At 41.6% G+C, this 7,822-nt stretch overlaps 1 non-coding gene across 1 annotated transcript; it reads left to right on the top strand.

Annotated features, from left to right (window-relative positions):
• Positions 1-1,910: 1,910 nt before the first annotated feature.
• On the top strand, positions 1,911-2,017 carry LOC141618437 (small nucleolar RNA R71). The gene has a single exon (XR_012531392.1). It is a non-coding gene; the product is annotated as a small nucleolar RNA R71 (small nucleolar RNA).
• Positions 2,018-7,822: the final 5,805 nt, after the last annotated feature.

The following is a 7,822-nucleotide window of genomic DNA, read 5'->3' as shown; positions in this document are numbered from 1 at the left end:
AGATCTCTTGAGTTGATGGAGACAACTCTCCCATTTTCTTGTCTTGGTCAATGAGGCCATCCTCTTCATTGCTTGACTTTGGTGAGCTTTTCAAGCTTTCTTTGTTACAATTCACTTGCTCTTTGAATGGAGCATCTTCAATTTTCTTCTTCCATTGGAATTCCGACTTCTTCCTATCATCCTTCTGGCTATAATGATCAACTATAAAACATGGTTCATGCAAACGGGGAGCTCTCATGGTTTTGTCAAGATTGAAAGTTATGCTCTCATCTCCCACTTCTAGAGTGATCTCTCCATGCTTCACATCAATCACCGCACCCGCGGTGTGTAAGAAAGGTCTTCCTAGAATGATTGGAATGTTGGAGTCTTCTTCCATGTCAACAATGACAAAGTCCACCGGGATGAAAAATTTCCCAATTCTTACGGGAACATCTTCCCATATCCCTAATGGTGTCTTCGTCGATCTATCGGCCATTTGGAGTGTGATATTGGTGCATTTAAGCTCTCTCATCCCCAACCTTTTACTCACCGAGTACGGCATAATACTCAGACTAGCCCCTAGATGACATAAGGCTTTGTTGATCGTGGTGTCGGCAATGGTACACGGTATTGAGAAACTTCCCGAATCTTTGAGTTTTGGAGGTGAACTCCCTTGAAGTATTGCACTACTCAGCTTAGTGAAGGCGATAGTCTCAAGCTTCCGGATCGACTTCTTCTTTGTGAGGATGTCTTTCATGTATTTTGCATAGGCCGGCACGTGATTGATTAATTCCGTGAAAGGAATTGAGACTTCCAAATTCTTCACAATTTCCATAAATTTTCCAAGTTGGTCATCAAATTTGGGCTTGGCTTGACGATTCGGAAAAGGAAGTCTAATCACAATGGGCTCCTTCTCCTTGACCTTGTCTTCATTTTTCCTTGAAATTTCTTCTTTTGATGGTTCTCCGTCCTCGGAGTTTTGCACAATTTCTTCTTTGTCACTAGCTTCCACAACTTCATCCTCAACTTGCTTCTCCGGTGCTTCATACCTTGTACCACTCCTCAAGTGAATGGCACTAACTGTTTCATATCTTGGGGGATTACTTTGAGGTGGTAATTGCCCCTTTTGTCTTTGTGAGGTTGAATATGCTAGTTGAGTCAATTGGGTTTCCAACATTTTGGTGTGAGCTAGGATGTTGTTGATGGTGGTTTCCTTTGCTTGACTATCCTTTTGCATTTGAGTGAAAAACTCTTGTTGATTCTTTTGCATTTGGAGGACTGCTTTTTGAACATCAAAACCTTGGTCATTTTGTTGATTGTATGGAGTTTGATTTTGGTAACCTTGGTTTTGGTTGTAAAAGGGTCTTTGATTTTGGTTTCTCATGGGAGGTGGGGTGTATGTTGGTTGAGGGTTTTGAACATTTTGTCTTTTGTATGAGAGATTTGGATGGAATTTGGTATTTTCATTCTAATAGTTTGAATAAAGGGTACCACTCTTGTATGCTTGGAAAGCATTCACTTGTTCATTTGTTCCCCTACATTCACCTTGGTCATGTCCCAAAGTTCCACAATTCTCACATAGCCCACTTGGGATTGATGAAGATGCCGTCATGGCATTAACATGATGCTTTGGTGATTTTGAGGCTTCTTCAAGTCTAGCCATAGCTTTTTCAAACTTCAAATTGATGGTATCAATGTGAGCACTAAGTTGAGCACCCAATTGAGTAATGGAGTCCACTTCATGCTTTCCTCCTCTAGTAGCCTTGTGAGGTCTACTATATTGTGAGTTATGGACCGCCATTTCCTCAATTTTGTTCCAAGTTTGATTGTCATCAACTTCGGTGAACATTCCATTTGATCCCATGTTGAGAATGTTCCTTGAATCTTCATAAAGACCGTTCCAAAATTGTTGTACCAAGAACCACTCGCTAAGTCCATGGTGAGGACATGAGCGACAAATTCCTTTAAATCGCTCCCAAGCTTCATACAAAGATTCTTCATCCCTTTGCTTAAAGCCCGTGATTTGAGCTCTTAGGATGTTAGTCTTTTCCGGTGGATAGAACTTTTTGTAGAAAGCTAGAGCCAACTTTTTCCAAGAATCAATTCCGAGAGTAGCCTTATCAAGGCCTTTTAACCATTGTTTTGCGGTGCCAATTAGAGAGAAAGGAAATAAGACCCATCGAATTTGGTCTTAAGTTACACCGGTTTGAGAAATCGCATCACAATAGTCACAAAAAGTATCCATATGAGAATGATGGTCTTCACTAGGCATCCCCCCAAATTGGCTTCTTTCGACTAATTGGATAAATGCGGATTTGGCAATAAAATTTCCGGTTAGATGTTGTGGTGTGGGAGTACCATTGGGTAGGTTCTCCTCGGTGGGTACGGAATGTGATGAAAACTTAGGCATTGTGGGTTGATTTTATGTTGGATTTTGTGTTGAGTTCTCCTCACCTTCTCTTGCAAAAGGGTTGATGAACTCAATAGTATTTGGTTGAATATCTACAACCTCACCAATACCTCTCAAAGTTCTCCTAGCAAGTCTTCTATTGTTTGTCAAAGTTCTTTCAATTTCGTGATCAAAGGGTAACAAGTCACCTTGTGACCTTCTAGACATGCAAAATATCAAACAACTCGAAAACAATTAGAACAAACCTTGAGGAGTTTAACTTCCCCAAGGCAAAGAAAGACACAACTAATAACAATACAAGAAAATATAAATCAAGTTAACACCGTCCCCGGCAACGGCGCCATTTTTGGTCGGACCGTATTTTTCGGTTACTTGTCGTTAGGAGCACCTAGACCAAAACACAATTTATAACTTCACAAACAACTCTACAATTAGTAAAGAGGCAAGTAAAGGTCGGATCCCAAGGGACGGGAGTTGAGATGAGATTTCTATTGCAACTAGTGGTGTCTTAAGGGGTGTCACAATTGGGGTTTGATGTAGAAGATCACTAAACTAAATAGCAATGAAAGTAAACAAGCAAGATGAATTAAAAGGGATGTAAACAATTGATAAAAGGCACTAGGGTGTCATGGGGTCATAGGGGATTAATGGAAATTGATCATACAAACATGTTCTCAAATTATAAGCAAGCAATTATTGTTGTGATGGATCGAGTTGGTTTATATCTTACAATCCTAGGAAAGTTTGGGTCCCGGAGCCGAATCGATTAGATTGTACAACACCTACAAGTCGACTTAGTCTTCCCTACTCAACAACATGCATGGTCTAATGAGACTCGAGTTGGTTTATGTCTTACAAGTCTCATTGAAAAGATAGGTGATGGGTAAGAAATGCAAGGATTCATAGGCTCACATTTCAACAAACATAACATGTGCATAAGTTGAGATCACAACAAGCAAGCAAATAAACTATGAAAGTGTATTAATTTAAGCATGAATCATCCCCCATGTTGGTTTCCCCTAATTACCCATTAACCCTAGCTAAGGAAACTACTCACTCATTATCATGTTGAACATGCTAGAAAGGTTGTCAATCATACCAACAAAGTGAAACATGATGAATAAATGAAAGTGGTTAACAATAATTAAAGAGGGATTAAGAGAATTATACCTACTAATGATTCCAATAATAAAGCAAGGAATAAAAGAAGTACTTGATGCTTGATTGAGAGGTTGTCAATCTCCCAATAATAACCCAAATAATCTTCAATTACCCAAAATAAAGGATGAATAAGAGAGAGATTAAAGAAATAAAACTTGTATTAAAACTTGATTAAATGTTGATTACAAGATTAAAGAGAGATTTGATTGATATTAACTACTGTAAAGATTTCTAAAAAGAACATGTTCTTCTAATTTGACTAATGGGGTATTTATAGTGGGGATTAGGTGCAAGAATTAGGGTTAACTAAGGGCTTAAATGACGATTAAGTCCCTTGTTGAGGAAACGCCGGTCTTTTTGGAAAGACTCCAGTCTCTAGGGAGACTCCGGTCTCTAGAAAAAGATGTGCATCCTTCCTTAAAGCTTGAAGAAGACGAAATGGGTTTGCCTGGGAATCCGGGCGTCTTTAGCACGGGACGAGCGGATTTGGCGGTCTCTGCCCGGGCGTCTTGGGAGTGAAGACGGGCGTCTTCTGGAGATTTTGCCCGGGCGTCTTGGTGGTGAAGACGCACGGATTGTAGGGTGAAGACGGGCGTCTTCTAGACAATCCGCACGGATTGTCAGGCAGTCTTTTTTCTTCTTCTTTTCTTCCTTTTTCTTCATAAAATCCTTGGGGATTTCCTCGGGGATGCAAGGATCTTTTCTCATCATTGCCCATCTACTATAGTATGTACAAAGGCCTTCTAATATTGTCTCTCCTTGATGCTTGGTCATTGAATTCAATCAATTTAGACTCATTTTGCCATGAAAATGCAAGGTTTGCACTCTTTTCCTGCCAAGGGATCAAAACCTCAAAGAATATGCAAAACAAAGAACTAAAGACAATAAATGACCCAAATATGCACTAAAAAGCATGGGAACAAGGCTAATTCGGGGACTAAATATGCTCTAATTATGGTCACATCACCAGTGCATGAACTTGGGGGCTTCCATAGCATATACATCATACAAAGCGAGTTGGCACCTTTATACTTCAATCCCTACTCCAATTTGGTGGTCAACCACATACTCAAATCCCAAGGATACTTCCCAGGAATGCCTTTGAAGCCAATCCGAAGGAACACCTTTGCACCCTACAAAGAAGGCAAATCACAAAAGATACCACTTGGATTAGGGTGCAAACCAACTAAAGAGGAAGCGCTCGAGATGCTCGCCCAAGTTCAAAACCGTAAGAACGTGGGAATCCAAATGCAACCCTATCTCCCTACCCTAAATGGATACTTCGTTAGGGAAGGAAGTCAAGAACCCTTTCATGGATTTCCCGACCCTTGGCACTATCTAGAAAGGAAATTAGCCGGATCGAGATCTTTCACGATTTCTACTTTATTCCTCCAGGAACGGTTCCTACCGTCAAAACTCGTCAAGCACCTTGCTTAGACGAACAAGCTGTTAGCCTACTATTTGGGGAAGATCGATTTATTAGAGCCGCGCAGGATGAGATCATTGCCATGATACTTCAAGATGATCATTTCAACCCCACCGCATTGATCACAGAAACCAACTCAAATCAGTAGAAAGGATGGAGAAAATCGATCAAGTGGACGAACAATCAAGGAAAACTCTTCAAGCTCACCACTGGAGAAGGAGAGATGTTCAAAGGAGAACCAGAAGACGATGAATTTGAGTCAGAGTCAGAGTCGGAGTCAGAGTCGGAGTCTAGAGAAGTCCCTAAAGAGTCTCCTCCTGTCGTCACTCCCACTCCCCATGTTTCTCCTAGCTTAGCATCAAATAGTAACAGTAGTTCGGGAAATGTCCCAACAGATGTCCCTTTACCGCCACTGACTACAGAACAGATGGCTTCTTTGTTTCAACTTTTCTCAAATTTTAATATGAATAAATCTGGTTCTGCTTACTCTTTGTGTTATTCTGAATGCAATTCTGTTGACGATGATAATGAGGATGACCTAGGCCCAGACTCAATCGAAATACCTCCCTACATAGCCAAAGAAATACTACAAGAGGGGGAAGGGGGACAAGTAATAGAAGATACTGAACCCATCAACGTAGGAACCGAACTAGAATCCCAAGAACTTAGGATATGGACGACCTTGAGCCCCGCCGAGAGGGCAAGTTTCATAGACCTCCTACACGAGTTCAAAGACGTTTTTGCTTGGTCTTACAAAGACATGCCAGGAATCGACAGGGACATTGCAGAACATAGGATCCCGATTAAACCAGGTTTCAAACCGTGAAACAGAAGCTTCGAAGAATGAGAACAGAATGGGCTCTTGAGATCAAATAAGAAGTCGACAAACAATTCAAAGCCGGGTTCATCAAAGTTTCCGAGTACTCAGACTGGGTAGCTAACATAATACCCGTACCCAAAAAGGATGGGAGAATCCGGGTTTGTGTGGATTTCAGAGACCTAAAAAAAGCAAGTCCCAAGGATGACTTTCCTCTACCACATATCGACATATTGGTGGATAACACAGCAGATCACGCGCTGCTATCTTTCATGGATGGATACGCAGGATATAATCAGATCAAGATGGCCATAGAAGATATGCATAAGACCGCCTTGATCACTCAATGGGGCACCTATTGCTACACGGTTATGCCATTTGGGCTAATCAATGCTGGAGCTACATATCAACGCACCGCAACTACGCTCTTACATGACATGATGCATAAAAAAGTGGAGGTATACGTAGACGATATGATTGTCAAGTCTAAGGATAGAGAGGGACACATTGCGAACCTTCGCAAGTTCTTCTCAAGGCTACGAAGTACAACATGAGACTCAACCCTCAGAAATGTGCATTCGGGGTAACATCTGGTAAACTCCTGGGATGCCTTGTTAGCCAACGAGGAATAGAAATAGACCCTTCCAAGATCAAAGCTCTAATCGAAATGCCGCAACCTCAAACAGAGAAAGAAGTTAGAGGATTCTTAGGTAAGGTGCAATACATAAGTCGATTCATATCGAAACTCACCATGATTTGTGAACCTATCTTCAAAAACCTAAGTAAAACAGATTACACCATGTGGGAAGATGACTGTCAGAAAGCATTCGACCAAATCAAGGAGATACTGGCCAAGCCACCAGTGCTCATGCCACCTCAACGAGATCAATCTCTTGGTTTATATCTCACGGTAACTGAAACAGCCATGGGCGCCATGCTAGCCCAAACCGTAGGAAAAGAAGAAAGAGCTATCTACTACCTTAGTAAGAAGTTCTTGGAGTACGAGTGCAAATACACACCACTCGAGAAGACATGCCTCGCTTTTGTGTGGGCGACGAAGAAGCTACGCCATTACATGTTTAGCTACTCCGTCAAAGTATACTCCAAAATGGATCCTGTCAAATACCTCTTCAAGAAACCTGTTCTCAATGGATGCCTAGCAAGATGGACCTTGATGCTCTCAGAGTTCGATCTCAAGTATGTACCCCTGAAAGTTATAAAAGGGCACGCCGTTGCCGAATTCTTCGCAGAAAATCCCATCAATGATGCACAAACAATAGACACCTGGTCATTTCCGGACGAGGATATACTCCAAACTGATGTAGACTCCTGAGACCTTTACTTTGATGGGGCATCGAACTTGAGAGGATTTGGAATAGGAGTGTTGCTCATTTCTTCTGAAGGCGAGCATACACCAATATCTGTCAAACTCGACTTCGAGGTGACAAATAACGCGGCAGAATATGAAGCTTGTCTCATCATATTGCAAGAAGCAGTAGGTTTAGGCATCAAGAATCTTCGCGTACATGGAGATTCATCTTTGATCATCAACCAAATTAAGGGATCTTGGAAAATTTGAAGTGAAAGCCTAGCACCTTATCAAGCCAGAATAGACCAAGTTGCCCAATTCTTCGATCAAGTAACCTTCCTACACTTACCTCGAGAAGAGAATCAATTTGCAGATGCTCTTGCAAAACTTGCATCTTTGATGACATGCCAGATAATATGGTAGAAATGCCTTTATGCATCGAACGACGGTCAGAACCGGCTTACGTGCACCAAATTACAGAGGAAGAAATTACAGAGGAACCCTGGTTCCAAGCAATCCTGACCTTCAAGCTCAATGGCACCTATCCACCAGATATGGACAAGAGGAGACAACGTGCTATACGCTTACTAGCTTCCCAATACGTCCTCATGCAAGGAGAATTATACAAAAGAACGCCTCTTGGTGTAATCTTACGTTGCCTTGATCATTCACAGGCACGGAAAGTGATGGAAGAAGTCCATGATGGAGAATGTGGACCTC

This window comes from Silene latifolia, chromosome 1 (genome assembly GCF_048544455.1).
Source record: "Silene latifolia isolate original U9 population chromosome 1, ASM4854445v1, whole genome shotgun sequence".
Taxonomy (NCBI): domain Eukaryota; kingdom Viridiplantae; phylum Streptophyta; class Magnoliopsida; order Caryophyllales; family Caryophyllaceae; genus Silene; species Silene latifolia.
The sequence above is the reverse complement of the archived record's forward strand: the minus strand, read 5'-3'. Positions and strand labels throughout refer to the sequence as shown.